Raw genomic sequence first — 19,782 nt, 5'->3', positions numbered from 1 at the left:
GTAATAGACGGTAATGGCCTAAGACAAATCAACCCTGTTTCTTGTAAAAATAGCACCAAATAACCTAACCCACCTTAACAGCTTGCACTCTACTTGGAAGCACATCAAGGGCTGGTGCAGTGGCGGCAGTGGGGCACCGGGGGGTTGTTCAATTCATTCTCATATTCAGTTTCTATCACTATATCTGGCTATCTTTTGGTACCACCCTCCCTCTTCTTTCAGAGGCAGGGCCAGAGGAGACCATCCTGTCACTTTAACAAAGCCATAAGTCTGCCATACTCACTGCTCCCTCTCAGGCTTCACAATGGATGGGTAATGACAGCGCTGTCTGGAGGGGACTGCAGGAGTTGGGCCATTCTCTCCAGTAATGGAAGCTGTTACTGCCATTCCCTACACACCTGCAAGAACAGCTAACTGCTAACCACTGTGATCTATTGCAGGGGCCTCATTGCACCGGGCTAAGGTTGAAGGGTTGTACTTACACCAGTGACTTAGAGCACATCCTTTTTTCCCCCTGTCTTTCCTTTCTACTTCACACCAAAACCTATGGAAGAGCAATGAAGTTATTTCAAAATTAATCTATAGCCCTGGAGTCCGTGTTGGTGCAGCTTTCAGCCTCACAGACTAGTGATCTAGCATTCCTGACATCCGCTGATTTAACACAGACATAAGATGCTGTCACATCTTTACTACTCTGTCACTGCCTTGAACGATGGGAAATCCAAACTGCCTGTAACATTAAGAACACCACTACAGGCTGACTGTCCTTGAATGCTTTCCAGTCCCGCAGAGATTTATGAGCTGAACCGCATCCATTAATCCACTGTTGATTTGCTGTGGCTACCCTGCGGGGTTTTGGGGGATCAGATATCATATAGTGCTGAAACTCACCCCGTCGTGCAAGATGGTGGAAAGCAACTCTCTTATAAGAGCTAAAAAAAAAAAAATGAATTGAGAAATTTTAAATTCATTGCATATTCCATGTCTCTGCATGTTCAACCTGATAGATATGGGATTATGACAGAAAAACACTGTCACTTACATTATAAATGAGAATGTAAAACTGAGTGATGATCCATACAAGCCTCAGTATGAGTGAATGAGAGCTGATGTACGATGCAATAATGACCCAGGCTGAGGGGAAATCTCATTGGCTCCCTGCAATCAATTTAATCGTGTTTACAAAGCCACAATCTAAGGTTTGTGGTTGAGAGAGAGAGAGACAGAGAGAAAAAGAGAGAAACAGAAAGAGAGAGAAATAGAGAGAGAGCACTAGTCACCTGGTGCTCTACTGGTTAAGCTGGCCTCTCTTGGGTAAACCCCCTATAAAGCCCCCTCTTGTCTGACACCACCAGGCCCTTCAAACACTCCTCTCAGACAGGGGGATTAGGTAATCTTGCCATGATACTGTCTGTTTCTCCATTTCTATCATTTTCTCTGCCTCTCTTTGACACTGGCTCGCCTTCCCCGTCATTCTCATACATTACATCCTAACCTCCTCTCTCAAGGCTGTTGAAGAGCTCGTTTTGCTCAGGACACATCTATCCTTGGGGGCCCTTACAGTCTTAAGTGCCTCCGGAAAAGGTTAGTTGGTAGGTAATTGTCCAGTTGTGGCTCAGTTTATCTTAATTGCGTGTGCTTTAGTGCAAGCTATACTTCCCTTAATGAAGAGAATTATGTAACATAATGTTAGAGGACAGAATGATGGGATGATGAAGAGATTTCCTTTTTTTTACAAGTTTTCTTGCTTATTTTTTATGCTTTGTATCTTAAAAACAAGGCCCACTCTAGCTTGTCTGGTATATTCCCTGATCTTCATGGTGCTGCTTGGTCACTAGTGTTCCCTCAAAAACCCTGAAACCTTCACAGAAAAGCTGTATTTACACAGAGAATAAGTTTTGCGCATGATGACTATATTTAATTTGCTGCATTATATTTGTAAGGGTATTAGAGTAAGTGGGGCTAAATACACATGCACATTACACTTTCAGATTTTAATCTGTAAAAATGTTGAAAACCTTGTATTATTTTAATTCCATTTAATTATGTGCTACTTTGTTTTGGTCTATCCAATAAAATCTCATCAAAATATACAGAGGTTTTGCAATGCACTGTATGTTGTGCTTCACTCGTCTGTAATCGACTTTAATATTTTAAAGTCTTCTTCAGAGTGTCGCTGGGTAGTTTCCATTCGAACAAACTTGGTTCTTTTAAAAATATATTGATTCTACACATGGACAGTGACAGAAGGAGTGCTGACCTGGTGGTGTTAAAATCCAAACGACGAGGTCCTCAGGAAGTGCAAATCTATACTTCTATTAGCGATCTGATCATATGTATATCCATGTCGATGGGAAGCTTTAGGGGGTTAGTGTTTGCATTGCCTCAGTCAAAGGTCATGACTGACCAATAAAATATTTCTAGCACACCATCGATAACTCTGACATGGAGACTAATACAGTATGTGATTGTGGGCAAGGGAAAGCTGCTGTGCTTGCTTTGAACAAAATGGATGAACAAGAGGCCAAAAGGTGACCGGACAGACTTCAGCTCCCTGCCCCTGCACCCTCTCATATGTGCATTTGATAGCGACAGAGGCAGTTATAAAGGTATACCTCAGACAGGTCAAATGGGAGAGGGCAAAGTGCAGAACCTTTAAAGCACTGGCTGGAGTCAAAGGTTAGAAGGGACAGAAGACATCATAAGGTGCCGCTGGGTGTGGGAGTAATGGATTCAAGGCAATAACTGATGAGAAAACACAATCATATCTTCTCATTTATATAGTGATTTCAAAGACACATAATTACAAAAAAGCTAATGCAATCAGAAATGAAGATATTAATTAATGATTGCCATCAGAAGTAACCGCATGGTACATTTATGTTCCCATGTGATAAACTCTGTGTTGTCTGTGGAGCCATGGGGCTTCATGGCTGTTAAATATGAATAGTCCAAGGCTAAAGAAGGTCGTGGCTTACATTTAGCTGCAGTGACCAATGCCAAGCGCAAAGGTCAAAGTGGAATTGCCTGAGTTGCAGCAAAGCAATGTTTGCTCATCCCCATGTATGCATTGCATTGACATTGATTTATGGAGGAAGATAAATGTAAGGATGGGAAGAAAACACTCTCTTTCTCTTATCCTGTCAGACTCGGTAAATACACTACTCACTCATATCAATCACCATGTCACCGTGTATCACCACTGTACGCATCCTGCTCAGATTAAAAACCGTCTTTGTCTCGCTCTGCCTCACCCTCAACCTCTGGGAACACACTGGAGGTATTGTTGCGTTTTCACTTAAGGCTGCATGTCGGCATTCCAGAAAGATTCAGGACAAAATGTGTGAGCCTGTTCAAAATGAGAGGTATGTTTTAATTAGTTGGGGAAATCATTGTCTCTTTTTAAGCTTTGTTTCACATTCTGAATTGCATTGAGGTCTGGACTCTGACTAGGTAATTCGAAGACATTTATATGCTTATATTTAAACCAGGGGTCTCAAATTCCCATCCTTATGGGCTGGTGTGCTGCAATTTTTTAACGTGCATCTTTTTCAATACTTCTTAATCCAATAAGCAGCAGAACTTGGTGGAACTTGATTGAATGCTGAGGAGTTAATTCAGCCATTCGTTTCAGGTGTGTTGGACCTCTATAAATGCATCTACCCAGGATTATAGAGTGCTGGAATTTGAGCCCCTTGATCTAAACCATACCGTTGACAATTGTGGGTGTATATTGTGTCTTGTTGGCCTGCTTAAAGGTGAACCCCAACTTCAGTCAAGTCTTCTGCAGCCTCCTACAGGTTTTCTTCCCAGAACAAAACCCTTCTCACATCATAATACTGCCAGCACCATGTTTTACTGTGGGGGTGGTGTGTTTAGGGAGATGTGCAGTGCAAGTTTTCCTAAACATATTGTGTTTTTAATGTAGGCCAAAAAGGTCAGTTTTGGGCTCGCCTGACCAAGAGCACCTTCTTCCACATGTTTGCTATGTCCCATCCATGGGGTGTAGGAAACTTCTTATAGCCTTCTTCTTGACACTCTTTTAAAAAGGCCAGATTTCTACAGTTCCACATATAGGGCTCTGTCTTGGTTTGCAATTAGGTAATTTTCCATTTTTAGTTGAATGATTGCACAGTGCACAGTCAGGCTCTGCCTCTTCTCTACAACTTTATCCCTGACCTCCCTGGTGTATCCATGGGCATCATAATGCAGTGTGTTCACTAATAATCTCTAGCAAACTGCTGAGGCTGTCACATAACAACTGTATGTATCCTGGGATTATTTTACACAGACATATACTCTTACTTTCTCTTGGTAACTTATTAGGTGATGTCCAAAAGCAGAATTTATTGAGGAGTATCTGAGTAAAGATGTGTGTCAAACTTTTGACATGTTAGAATGCACTTATCTAATATGTTTTATATTTCTTAAGAAAACCACTGCTAATTAAGAGAATCTATCTTCACTGTCCTCTGCCACGGGCAAATGAGCTGTTTAGTGTTTTGCAGGGATCGCCTGAGTCTGCCCGAGCTTGCAATTATATCTGTATCCTGGCTCTTAGAGGTTTGCGAGCCTCTTAAACAGGAACGTCTTCTCGGTGTCTCTTTGACTGCTTAAATGTGAAAAACAGCCCAGCCACTGGTGCGCCACATTCTTGCAAAACTGGCCCCAAGTGGTTCAGAATCCCACCAGAGAAAAGTCTAAAAAGAAAACAAGCTTTTGAACTGCTGGCCAAAGCGGAAACATGGCCTAGTGGGCTGGTTCTTAACCCAAACCATAAATATCTATTTTCCTTCCCTTCAATAGTAATAAATTTGCTCTTTACTTTATTACATATTACGGTTTCCTTGGCAAGATCAAAGGGTGACAATGCGGGACAGTATGGGCACCAGTGCGTATTACCTGACACTTTCCATTTAGCTCACCATTAGTCTGCATTTCAGCTTGCTTGCAACTCCAATGTTACAAAAATCTACTTGATACCAGAGGAATTTCATAGCTAAAGTATTGAATGTTTCTCCTCATTCATGTGAATTCCACTGTATTGACTGCTGAGGTCAAATCTGAGGATTAGGTACTACACTTTTTTCCCCCTCAGTTATTTATGCCATATGTCCTTTCCTCCCTTCACGAATAATAGTTGTGAATGCTGTTTACACACAGGACAGGTCCTGCATGATCTGTCACATTCATCTCTATTTTGCATTCACCATGGGACATTTGAACCACATCAGAATCTATTACCGCCATGCAGATTTAGTCCCCGCTGACAACACAAATCACGATAAGATGGAGGAGTGACTCCATAAACACCCCCGCTTATATATCATATCTTATGAGTCAAACTGGATAGCAGATCTTACTTGTTATCTCCGGGCGTTGGTCTATTTATATGGCCAGAGTAAAGATATGAGTATCATTACATCTATCTTTATCTTGTGTCTTATAATACCTCAATCAAACAACAGATGGAAATAGGTGCATACGTGCATTTATCTGTGAGAGCATCCATCACTCAGCAGGAGTTCTAACTCTACTGGTTGTGAAGGGAGATTTACGCTGTAATGCGTCAAATCAACAGACCTTTACAGTAAAATATGATTCCATCCAATGAGCTGATTCAATAGTGCATGCAAGACGCTGTGTAATTATTACAGAGGTCGGTATCAATAAAGCTGTCATGTATGACCTCCTGCTAAAGGCTATATAGAGAGGAATCAGAGTCAAAGAGATGTTTGCATCGTGGTTCTGTTCATAAGGTTGAACAGTGTGTTTTTTCACATTTCGTCACATTAAAATCACAAAGTGTTCTGTAATTCATTGATATTTTAATATAATACAGCAAAACAAAGAAGCACATTATTGTGAAATGAAAGAAAAATGTTACATGGTTTTCAAATTTATTTTTACAAATGAAAATCTAAAAAGTATGACATGCATTTGAATTTAGTCCCTCTGACTCAATGCTTTGTAGAATTCTTTTTCAAATAAATTACATTTGTAAGTCCTTCGGCATTAGTGTCTCCCAGCTTTGCACAACGGGTGACAGAATTTTTTTTTTTACCATCAATAACTCAAGCTCAATTAAATTGAATTGAGAGCGTATGTAAACAAAGAGTTTTAAGTTTTGCAATAAATGGAGGTCAGCTAAGACTGGGCCATTCTATCATATGCAGATGCTTTGATTTAAACCATTCTATTGTAGCTCTGGCTGTATGTTTGGTTTAATTTTCCTAATGGAAGGTGACTCTCTGTCCCACTCTCAAGTATTTTAGAGCATTTCATAGGTTTTCTTGGAAGATTGTCCTGTCTCCATCCATCTACCCATCAACTCTAACCAGCTGGCATGCCCCAGCTGAAGAAATCATTCCCCACTGCATGACGCTACCATCAGCATATTTTCACATTAGGGTTGGTGTGTCCATAGTAATATGCAGTATCGGTGTTTTGCGTGTAGGTCAGAAAGTACACCTTTGCTCTTATGTGACCCGAGCATCTTCTTCCAATTGTTTACTGCCACCTAAGCATGGCTTGTGCCACACTGCAAATGGGATTTCTCATGTCTTTTGTCAAGAACCCCTTTTTTGTTGCCACTGCTAATGAATAGCAGATTGATGGATGGCATGGCTAGCAGTTGTCTTGCCAACAGATTCTCCCACCTGAGCTATAGATATCTGCAGCTCCTCAAGAGTTCTAATGGAGCTTTTAGGTGCTTCTGTAACAAATGTTATACTTGACCAGCCTGCCAATTTAGGTGAATTGCCATGTCTTGTTACATCAATGGTTTGAAGAAATGTTCAACACTTGTGACTTTGTTTTATAATCTAACTTCTCGACAACTTTATCCTTGACCTATCTACTGTGTTTCATGGTTCTTCATGATGCTGTTTTTTATAGAGGGACATCATAGTAAAGGGGATTGAATACAAATGCATGACAGACCTATCAGATGTTTTGTAAATAATTACATACTTTCCTTCCACTTCACAATTATGCAGTACTTTGTGTTAATCTATCATATCCCACTACGTTATTGAGGTTAGGTTTTGTAACATTACAAAATGTGAAAAAACTTAGTGGGTATGAGCACTTATGCAAAGGCACTGTACTTTGTAATGTAATGTAAAGTGTTAATGGTCAAGATAAAATTTAGGCAATGAAGGTTTTACAGTATGTGCAACATTCCAGATAATTTATTTTACTCAACAATAAGCACCAGGCCTGGCTAAAAACAGTCATTGTCCAGGACTTTCATTGCAGAAAATCGAAATTATAAATGACAGGTTTGAGGAAGACTGCCTTCTAAGTGGTGCTAGTAGCATTTCTTATGAAACAAGGAAGGAGTTCAAGAATGACTGTCAAAAAGAGTTTTGTATTACACTGCGATCCTCATTCACACACAGTCACACAGTGTACCACAGAGGCAGAGCATGAGGCAAGGACCAATGAGGCAGTTTATATCGGGATTTTGTTTCACAGCTCTGGCCTCCTGGGAGTGAGGGGTCTGCCAATAACACTTAAGAGACAGAGCAGGAAAAGTAAGTGCTTTTATTACAGCTCATCACTCATGTAATTTCTGGCAGCATTTGTGATTACAGATCAAGTGATTGACTAACTACACATTCGGCAGGCTGAGTTATGAAAGGGGTGCCTGCAATACCAGCCTCGGCAGATTCTCAGTGTCAGCTGTAACTCACGCTCTCCCAGAGAGTTAAATCAAAGAGTGCACTCTGCAGCAGGAAGAGTTAAATGATAACCTGAGCTTAACAGTAAATCTGCCAGAAATTAAACCTGCACGGACACTGCCCTGGCACCCGATGCTGTACAACGTCGGGTGAAAAAGGATGGATGGAGGGGATCAATAGAGGCCCTGATGGAGGTATTGATGGATGACAGGTGAAGTGGGAGTGTATGTGTGTGTGTAAGGGGTGGGATTGAATTCACCCCAGGGTTAGGCAGAGAGCAGGGCTCAGGGTGTTTAATCGACAGGTCTCACCTTGAATCGATTGGCAGGAGTCTTGCAGGGCAAAGACGTGATACACACAACCAACACTTACTCAAACTGAAAAAAACCACGGGGAACGTACAAGGTGTGGGGGTGGATTTCTCAATGCCATCAGTGCTGCGTGCCTGGATGTAGTCAGTATTGGGTTTGGAACTCACAAAAATACATTAAAGAATCAATTCAAAACCAATTTGATCCTTCAACTATCTGTCTCTCCAGAGATGTCATTCAGTATATTTCTAGAAACATTTTTATTGGTGTTTTTACAGATATAGACATATTTTCTTTAAATTGAATGCAATTTAGATATGTGCTGTACATTGCAGTGGATATAAAAGTACACAGACCCATTTTGGAATTCCTGGGTTTTGTGATGTAAAATAATAAAACTAAGGGAGACTTGGGATGTGTTTGCAAAAAAATAAAAAATAAAAACACGGACAAATATTGGCAAGTCGTACCCAAAAAGACTGAGTTCTGTAGTAAAATTTAAAAGGTGCAATACAAGTATTAGTTTAAGACTGGGCACACTTATGGAACCACAATATTTACATTTTTTTATCTTTATTTCTACTCCTTAAAGACAACTTAAACTTAAAGTTTGTGCTTCAATTGCATTTTACATGGTCACATTAAAGGTAGGGTAAGGTCTAAAATAGGATATGTAGGATGTGTAGAGTTTTTCATATTTATTGTATCTTCAAATTTTACTTTTTGAGACATTTGTGAAAGCATTGACAACTGCAAACACATTTTTTTTTTAAATCCATACAAATAAGAAAACACGTCATTAGTCTAGAACAGAATTAGGTTATAAAACAGCAGGACACTGTGTAGTCCATCATTCAAAGACCGAAATACTAGGCTGCAGCTTCACTGGAACCAACAGCTAAACTAAAAAAATATGCAGAGAAAAACATTAATCCAGGAACCAGCCAAGAGACTCATGGCAACTCTGGAGGAGCTCAGGAGATCCACAGCTCAGGTGTGTGAAACGGTTGACAGGGTAGCTATTAGCTGTGCAGTCTGATGATCTGGCCCTAATGGAAGAGTAGTAAGAGGAAAGGCAATGCTGAAAGAGAGACATAGAAACTCCTGTTTAAATTTTGATACAAACTTTGTAGGGGACACAGCATACATGGAAGAATGTCCAGTCAGATGAGACAAAAATTGAATACTCTACATTCAAAATATTAAATGTGAACAAAAAGCACTGTACCTCACCCTAAACCTAGCATCCCCAGGGTGAAACATGGTGGTAACAGAATCACACTGTGGGGATCTTTATTTTACCAGGGACAGGAAATCTGATCAGTTAATGGAAAAATAGAGGAATCTAAACACAGGGAATTCCTGGAAGAATGTATGATAATGACTGGAAAAGACTTTATACTTCCAGCAACAACCCTAAACCTAAAGCCATTGCTACAATAAAATGGTTTACATGAAACATATTAATGTGATAATATGGCCTAGTCAAAGTCCAGAGCTAAATCCAACTGCTAACCTGTGGCAAGATTTGAAAACTGATGTTCACAGACACTTTCCATGCAATCTGACTAAGCCTGAGCTATTTTGCCAAGAAGAATGGGCAAATGTTTCAGTCTCTAAATGTGCAAAGCCATCCATCCATCCATCGCTATATCTTGCTACTAATAGGTCTTACTGTTAAGGTTGCCAGTATTCCAAGGAAGATAGAAAAAAGCAAAACTAAATGAAACAATAACAATATGGACATAGGAAGCGAATTATTTTAAATTTAGTTCAGATTTCCTTTCCTTATTTCATTTGAGTATTCACATATCAATGTTTGTGACACAAATTCTAACTCAGGTAAACCACAATAAACCAAATGAGTGAAATAAAGAACAGGAATTTGTGTGCACTTTCTAAAAGGAGACATTGTCTTCTGGAATGAACTTTTTGCATTTGAAAAACTTCATCTTAGAGTATTACCTCTGCAACAAATCAATTTTCCAATCCTCGAAAGAGCCCAAGAAGCCTTTGCATATGAGTCAACGCAGAGAGGATCAGCAATTTTACCCCACCATGAAATGTCTTGCAAGAGACCAAGATCTAACACTGTTATGTCATTAATAAACATACTGCAAATTTTTTAATTAATGTCCCTCTTAAATACACATAAAAAACCCTAAAAACCTTGACCCTTACACGTGCTTATGTGTATTGTTGGCAGAAGTAGTTTGACAGAGGAGCAATTTTATCAATTAACAGTGTGGAATGAAGTTGAGTTTGTTATAGGGACCTCCTACGGAGCAGACAGTTATCTGCTACTTTGAATTAACTCAGTTTGGTGTCTCCAGAAAGCATCATTATCATCTTAATGTTTACAACATCAACACGTCCGATCAACTTCACGGTAGCTTCTTAAAACGTCTTACTTTTTCATTAAAGAAATACATTTTTAATGTTTGAGGCGGAGTTTAAAGATTACACAAGACAAAAATAAAGGGACCAAAGTTACAAATGAAGGTTCCATTTGGAGTGAAATGAAGAATTCTTATACCAGTGTTGAGGTTAGGATAAGAACTAGAAACTCTGAATTTCAGGTCCCTGCAAAGTTTGACTCCAGAATGGAGACTGGAGACAATCCTCTGAATCCCAGAAGTGGTACATACTCCAGGAGGTTTGGGTTTGTGGCAGAGCCTCCCATTCTTAAACATGCTGAAATTGTGTTAAAATTCCATAACAATTCAGACATATATGAAGACTTCTTCTGAAGGGAGAACGATACAAACAACAAGGATAAGAGTAGAAGTAAAAAAAGTTTCCTGCAATGTTTTTTATTTTTATTTCTTTTCACTGTGTTGGTTTGGACAATTTTTTGCATTAATACCAACCTCCAGAATCTACCTTCATCGATAAATAGTCATGCATGAAATCCAAAATTATTTTCAAGATTTCCCAGTGTCCCTCACAGAAGACATGCAAAACTTAACAGATCTTCTCCTAATAAATGGCACTTTCTTAAAGTTGCACTCCAAAAAGATTAACACGTGTCTATAATTTAGGCTACTCTAAGTTGATAAGAAGAAATAAACAAATATAAAATCTTTTGATGTTTGGAGGTTCTTTTCAGTTTATTCTTAGTTCACCATGATTTAAAACAAAAAAAAAAAAAAAAAAAAAAACATTAAGGGAATATTATTGATGAAATGTTACTAGAAACAACAAATCATTGTATTATTAAATGACTAAACCCACAGCTCAAGCATAATCTTTTTTAACCACTTAGCTTTTGAGTTGCAGTAAATGTTTTAAATGCGCTTGGTGTCTCTCAGGAAAAATAACGTGACATGCTGGCCCAGACAGAGTTAAAAAAAACTGCCACATAGTAAGCATTTCTGGATGTCTGCCTCTTCTTGGATCTTTCCTTGTCTCCCACGACCCCTCTGTCCTGTAAAAAGCTCCCTTTCATTTGTCTGGTGGAGGGTGATTGATGAGTAACCATTTCCTGTCCTGTCCATCCTTGTTGCAGACCTGGTCGAGGCAAAGGCTGTGTCACGTAACACTCCATTTCCCTCATCTTTATTTTTGTTGTTTCTTCTTTCGTCTCTGAACTCTCACTTTTTTCCCCCCGTCTTGTGCTTTTGTGAGCCTTTTGGTCTCTGCAGACCTTGCACATGCTCTGGTTTAATATGTATGCAGTCTGTTCCAACCAAGACATGGGAATTTCATTGGACATGTATGTGTAGATATTAAATAAGCAAAGTAGTAACTTAACAAAAGACCTCTATTAATTTTTACACATATGGTCACTTAACACTTGTTACTACATACTAAATATTGAATCTGGGAAGACACTTTATAGCTACTTTTATAAAGTCAGAATGCTTTAGTTTTGCTCTGTGCACTCTGTTGGACTTGGAGTTCTTAATGTAAGGAGAAAAAAGACACTTAGGGGTTTTTACATCTAAAATAATGATGTGTGCATTCAGAAAACAAAACTGGTTAATTTAGGAATTAAGTTGAATCTCCCGTACATGTATTGCCATTTGCTAGTTGCACTTACTATTGTTAATGTAATTGTCCTATGCAGTGGTTTGAAAAAGTACATGCAAACCTTTACGTTTTTACATTGTAGTATGTTACAACCACATACTACATTGAAAGAGGGGCACAGTAGAAATTGTTAATGGACAGCCATCAGAAGTCCTGTTTGTAGTTTACTGCAAGCAGAGGAAACTGCAGGCATGGGAGAAGGTATTGTGATCAGATAAGACCAAAACTGAACCTCAAGACACAAACCTATTGGTGACACACGGTGGTGGCAGCGTCATAATGTGTGAATGGCTTTCTTCGGCAGAGACAGAGAGGGTGGTCAGAAGTGTTGGGAAGATAAATGTAGCTAAATATAAGAGAATTCTGGAAGAAACCTACATGATTCAAAAGAGATGAGAATGGGGTAAAGGTTTATCTTCCTTTAGGATGATTTTAACCACTTCTTTCCTGTTGTTAGATTACAAGTTGTTTTTGTCCTTTCTGGACCACTTATTTGAGCAAAAACAGTGGAAAAGCCTTATCTGCAACTGTTGCACCTGTGGGAAAAATATGAAAGACAGAAATCTTAATCAAAAATTCAATTACAAAGAAGAGACATATAACTTAATATTAACTACTCAAACTTACAAAGGTAATGTAGGAAATGATAGAATATGCTAATTTTGTAGTAGGCTCTTATAAACCAGAAGCACTATCAGTTCAGTCTTTGCACTAAACAAGCGCCAAACAAAACCTTTGTGTCAAGAATCCTTTAAGAAGAGACATAATGTAATAATGTTTGGAGCGCGATGCTTCACAGTTGAATATTTCTTTATGGAGGTGAGAGAATTACCCTGGAAATGCTGCTTTCATCAGTGCAGAGTATAATTCTAATTGGCTTTATTAGAGGGCTTTAATCTAGCACCAGCTCTGTGCAAAGCCTCTGGCTCTATGTGTATGTGGACTTCTGATGTTTATGCTTCACCATATTAAACAGACATGAGTAAATGGACTTAAACAACTTTATTAAGCTGAAAGAAAGAAAGAAAGAAAGAAAGAAAGAAAGAAAGAAAGAAAGAAAGAAAGAAAGAAAGAAAGAAAGAAAGAAAGAAAGAAAGAAAGAAAGGAAGAAAGAAAGAAAGAAAGAAAGAAAGAAAGAAAAGAAAGAAAGAAAGAAAGAAAGAAAGAAAGAAAGAAAGAAAGAAAGAAAGAAAGGGTTCAAGTTCAATGAAGCGGTAGCTCTGGAGCTCAAATGTTAAGAAACAGACTTAAGGCAAGAGAAACACAGCATGAAACTGCTCATTTGACCCCATTTAAAAACTTGATACCAATTAGAGACTTCTGTGTGTAAATAATTTAGGAGATCTCTTTCACCGAGCACACAAATAATTTTACGAGCAAGCATCCATGTGTGCCTGTGCCCGAAACACACAGCAACCCATGAACGCGCACGCGCACATAAAACAGATTCCACACTCTGGAAACAGACTTCTTAATGAAGCCTTTCGCAAAGTGAAAGTGGAGCAGAGTACGCATACTGGCCCATTTCTGCCTTCGCTTCACCCTCCTCTCCTCCATCTCTCTCCTCACCTTTTCCACATCATTTGTTTTATGCGTGTTTTCATTGTCTTTCTCTTTTGTCTCAATGAGTAAAATCACAACCCCTAATTTATGGCTACAAGCACAGACACTTCTGCAAACAAACTGGCTGATGAGAGGGGATGACTGAAAACATACGCCACCGAGCAGCGCATGTACATCTTAAAATGTCTGTTACTGTCTCTTTATCTGCAGTTATTTACATAAGAAATGACAGTGTGTGTAAAAGAATGACTGTGATGCAAAATAAAAAAAAGGCTGTGTGCCGAAAGAGAGGGGAAGTGTTGGGAGAGAACGGGGGAGAGAGGGGGGAGTAAATCCAGTGACACGGAGTGGGGAGCACTCAGGTGTGGTGAGAGGATTATACAAAACCCTGAGTATGAATGACAGTAAACACCTGAATGATAGAGAGACCGAGGAGAGGTGGGAGCGCCGTGAGTTAGTGTGTGTTTGTGGGACTTTAGGTGACAGTTTTGTAGCCCTCGCTGAATGATTCTGAGAGGTGAGTGAAAATATATTCCTCACTTAATGCTTTGAGGGCTGTGCCACTTAATCAAGCAGAATTTGCCACACTGCATCATTCATTGCTGTTCTGTCCATCTGTAAAAGTTAAGATTGAAGCAAATGTGGGAAGCAAGCAACGGATTGGCAATGAGGATATAAACCAAAGAGGCAGGGAAGGTGTGGAAGACAGATTTCACTCAGGAGTGCTCTGTTCTGCTGCGAACTGTGAGTTACAGATTGAGCTTTAGGCAGTGCAAGTAAGTCAATAAAAAAGGATAAAGAGCAGGTAGTCTTTTTTTTTTTAACCTGCACTGTGTTTTGCTTCTCTGGGTTTCAGTGATGGGAATTTGACTTTAATTTATCTGACGTGAGATGGAGTTTTTGTCCTTTCTCCCCTTTGCTCCTTGATACACCTCTCAGCATCTCCTGCACTCAACATATTTATTTTTTTTAGTCTTCTTGAATTCTGTCTCTTGATCATAGTGTTTTTTTTTTATAGCTGCCTTGTTATTATTTAAACTTACTGGCCAGAGACTCCTCGCAATAAAACTCACATATTTAACCTTCTATAAAGCAACATTTGCTTTGCTATTTTATGGTAAATCCTTACTTTACTACTTGGAGATGTCACAGAAGGCGTTAGTTAAGAGAAGAGAACAGAACTTTGCTAGATATGGTCGCTGGACGACATTTCTCAGATTTTTATTTTGTTGCTACATTTATTCTGTTGTGATCTTTACTTGTGTTCACACACGCACGGATAAGGTACAAGAGGAATACCTAGTAAACTGACCAGTGAGTGTTTAGATCTGACAGTAACCTGCAAAAACAATCACCTTACTGGGTCCAGTTGAACCAGTAAGCCCCACCATCCCTCTTCCTCCAGTGCAGGGTGTACCATCACGATAATTCCGGCCAACACCAGTGGAAATGAGTAAGAGTTGTAATTACGATGCCGTGTAAGTTATAAAATTATGTAACACAGACAATAATAAAACATAAATACCATATTGTTCATTACACTGGATCTCAGTGTCACTACCATGACTACTGTACTGGAATATTATAACTGAGGTAACACAAGCATAATCCGGCTTTTAAAAGCAGGAATATAAACAGATTCATATCAGCTTAAATTCTGAAGATGATCACTATCTTCATCACCACTTACTTCAGCCTCCGCATCCATATTAGCATCCATCATGACTTGTTGCGCATTGTGGTGGATTAAAAATGTTACTGTTGTTTTTACCATATGTGAAAATGGTATAAATTTCTATCTCCCACAGCGTCAGAATCATACACTGGCTTAAACATATATTGTTGAACCCCTTGCAACAGAGGACATGCCCATCTGTCTGATCTTCATCATTTTAATGTATTCCTCAGGAAAAAAAAGAGAAACAAAATGAAAAATCTGTGAAGAATCTATACTGGAATCTGTCAAAAGTTGCTGCTCACATAATGTTTAATAAAGCGAACATATCACCTTGAATATTGTTACTTTGTGTTGATCCTAGCTGTTTTTAAACTATGCTCCACTTTTAATCAGTCCTTACTGTCTTCGATGCATCAGTAACTAGGATGTTCACTGTTCAGAAAACAATGTAATTTTGTTCACTTTTCAAAAATAAAGTATTTTTCTGAAATCCCACTGTGGAAGTTCATAGTTTATTATCCTCCTGCATTTTTATTGTAATTATAGTTATTTTAAAGGTAATACAACTCAATTGCCAATAGCTTTAAGCATCATCTAAAAACAGAGTTGGAGTCTTGTTTAACCACCTTGTGCTGCATTGTCAATACAGTCCTGCTGGTTTTTGTTAAAGTACATGTTAAGCATAGATTTTTCTGTGTTTTTGGCAGGGTTGCCAACATATTTATCCTCAGTTGTGCAATTCTCAGATGTCTTTTTAACCTTTGGCTTGAGGTTAAATTCAGAGAAGAGCAATGCATGTCGATTTCCAGATCTTCCATCGGTTAAATCCCTCACCTCTTGAGCTATATCACTGTACAGCGCTGACTCTACATGAAACGTGACCCCGTTTCACCCGTGGCAACCGCACCCCTCTCCTTTCCTTCATAGCCTTGGAAGATGGAGGAGCACAGGGGAAGGCATGCCAAAGCAGTAGACACTTTTAAGCAAAGATTAAAGGTTTTTCTTTTTAATCAGACATTTGGCAGCAATGTTAGCATTTCACCCTGGTGCAGGCTAAAGATCAATTTTTAATGCTGCTATGCTCAGAGCAGACAGTGTGATTGGCAAGAGGATGCTATTTACAAAGGATCTATTTACAAAATTTTGCATAGAAATATGCAGAGGGCACAATTGACATATCTTACAGAATTTTAAATAAGCTTTTCTTCTTTTTCACTTCGTCAGGAGGCACGACCTGTGAGCCCCTGATGAATGATTGTGTGTGTTCGTTCACATGTGTCTCACATGTAAGAATATTAAAAGGATCTACACCTCTCCCTTGTGTTGCATTATACTTTATTTCTTCAACTTATGCTGCCAGGGGCTGGTTAAGTAGGTCAATCAACCCTGGTACAAACATCTTATCATAACAATCCACAAAGAAAATGCTAATGAGTGTGACTGTTTTAAATCCATACCTCCCCCAAACCTTCTGTGCCATTAATATAACTTTAAATATACGGTAAATGAAAGATGCTGCTATTAACATATATGGAAATCATTATTTTTATCTGCTGATATTGTTTTTCAAAGTAGGCAGAGTTTAGAAACGGGATCATTAACCTCAATAAATTTACAAACTGAATGTTCATATAATCTGAAAATCTGAATTTTGGGAATGTTTGAGTGTGGATTTGTTTATTTGCCCTGGTAAAACAGCTGCATAAGAAGACAAAAAGTTGCTAAAGTATAATGGAAAATCTATTAAGAGCTGCTAGCCTCTCCAAGAAATTCACAAATTGGAGTCCTAAAAACTGGGACAGTACAACTGACAGTACAACTCATAAGCTACAAAACTTAGTTTTGAACTACATCTTAAAGGCTTGTAACCCTAACCCTGAGATGGTTTGGACATGTACAGAGGAGGGCTAGTGAGTACATCGGTAGAAGGATGCTGAGGCTGGAACTGCCAGGCAGGGGGCCTAGAGGAAGATCAAAGAAGAGATTTATGGATAAAGTGAAAGAGGACATGAGAGTAATAGGTGTGAGAGAAGAAGATTCAGAATATAGGGCTAGATGGAGACAGATTACTTGCAGTGGTGAGCCCTGAAAGGGAAAAGCCAAAAGCAGAAGAAGAAGAAATCTGTAGGGGCCAAATAATTTTCACCACACTTCGGTCTGGGCTTTTCCTGGTCCACTCTGACACAAATCCAACTTTTGGCTACATGTCAATTTTTATCGTCCAGTTTGGAAGTTTTAAACCAGACTTATTTTGCCTTTCTTTAAACTATGACATTCCTTTTGCCACTCGTCCATAAAAGCAATATTTTTAGAGTCCAACAGCAGTTTATGTGGATGACCATGTCCTGGTAGTTTTGCAGTTGAGCCATTTCAGATTCAAGAGTGAACAGCATCCTGTTACAAGCTTGGGATTTGTTTTATATACTAATCCTTCCTGGGTCTTCATTATGCTGTTTGATGTCTAATATTCCATCTGAGATGTTCATGGAACAGCTGAATTTATACCGAGATTAAATTTCACTGGGGTGGACTCCATTTACTAACTGACTTATGAAGGCAACTAGTTGCACTGGATGTTTGTTGTTTTAATATTATAAAATGTTAACTTCAAGGGACATGAATACTTTTAAATGACACTATTTAAATAAAGTGAATTTACCTAAGAATTAACATACAGTGTTTATTTAGATCTTTTTCTGATTGTTATATTGTTTATTATTATATGATATATAAATATATATGGTTATATTTACTTTTTGCATGTTTCCCAACATGATACTTGTTGTTAACAATCCATCTGCTTCATACAGACTGAGCTAAACTCAGTCTATATGAAGATTTACTTTTTCATGGAGCATAAGCCACAAGCTAACTAATGTTAAACAGGAAAACCTAATGAAAAGTATACTAGACATCAACAAATTGGACACAAAAGAGGGCAAATAAGTGAAATATTTAGATCAACACAAGTTCAACCTGGTAAGACCTGACGTTGATGCCCTCCATACATCTCAGAGCCCTTACAGGAGCGAATCCATTTATCAATGAATCTAATCTTCACAGGCCTGTCTATTGGTCTGTTTTCTTACCTTTCATTCATTCATGCAGTCAAACAGGCTTCTAACCGACCCACACATCATTGATCCAGTGATTGACCCTGCATTGGGTGGATCAATACTCTCTTAAATGGCGTTGCAATAAGTGCTTAGGAACAATGGCTAGAAACTGTTTGTGCAGTTAATTTCAAGGTGGCAAGGACTCAAACTCAAGTCAGCTCTTCTTTATGCTCCACTTGCATGGTGTGTGCAAAAAAAGGGAGTTCTGAATAAGAGACTGAGCCAACATTAACCAGCGAATGGTGCTTTGCAAAATTATTCATACCACTGGAACTTTTTCACATCGTCAGTGTATTGTAAATCACTGACTCAAAGGACTCTGTCCCCCAGATTTAAAACTTTGTAGAACTCAATTTTGCAGCATTTACAGCTCCAATGTACTTTTTGCCCAATCTTCCTTGCAAATTAGCTTAGTCCAATCAGTATAAAGACCACCTGTGAACAGATAAATTGAAGCTGACATTGAACAATGGCTTTTTCTTTGCTGCTCTTGCATAAGGGTCAGATTTGTGGAGTTCAAAACTACTTGTCCTCTTAGATAGATTCTCCTGCCTGATCTGTGAATCTCTGCGGTTCCTCCAGAGATACCTTCTTTTTATTACTCTGAAGAAAATACATGTCGCTGTGTCGTTACACAGACATTAAATAACAAACATTTATGACAATAAACAATTATTGTAATTAAATGATGATAAAATTGAGCTGAAGTTAGCATTCATTTGAATTTTACAGAAAGATTTGCGATGGATTATAGAATGAGACTTACCACTTTTACTATGTTAACCCAAAGAAGCAAAAATTACAGCAGGCTCATGTTCACTATATCACTGTTCAGCTCATTGGTTCTTGGTGTGCATACAGAAACTCTGTTGGGTTACAGCTGGGGCCAGGTCTTGGCATTAAATGAGTTGGAGTCTGACAAGTCTCGGAGTTCTGTCTGTGCAGTTCACAGGTCTCGTTAGCCAAGGTGTCAGCAGGGGTGGAAATGACTGTGTGTGAGTGTTTCTGGGAGTGTATATGTGTGTAAGCTGAACATTAGACAGCACTCCTGCCTCCACCTCTTCACCTGACACCAGCAATAAAACTAAACAGGCCAAGGTGCTATGCTATGTGTGTGTATGTGTGTGTGTTCATGTGTGTAGATGTGCACAGAGAAAAAAGACCATGTGTGGTGCAGGGTTGTTGATGCTGTCACCAATTTGCCCAGGCCTCCAGATGGGAGTAGGAGCAAGGTGACGGAGCTGCGGCTTGATAAACACAGAAGCCCTGCTTCGATTTTCCATCCAGTCCACTTTGGAAACACATGGCTCTTCCCGGGTGATCTTGGTCCAAGAAAAAAAGGGGGATGGGGGACACAGAAGTGACATAGTGAATGGCATGCAGTTTGGACGAGCATT

This window comes from Girardinichthys multiradiatus, chromosome 12 (assembly GCF_021462225.1).
Source record: "Girardinichthys multiradiatus isolate DD_20200921_A chromosome 12, DD_fGirMul_XY1, whole genome shotgun sequence".
Taxonomy (NCBI): domain Eukaryota; kingdom Metazoa; phylum Chordata; class Actinopteri; order Cyprinodontiformes; family Goodeidae; genus Girardinichthys; species Girardinichthys multiradiatus.
The sequence above is the reverse complement of the archived record's forward strand: the minus strand, read 5'-3'. Positions refer to the sequence as shown.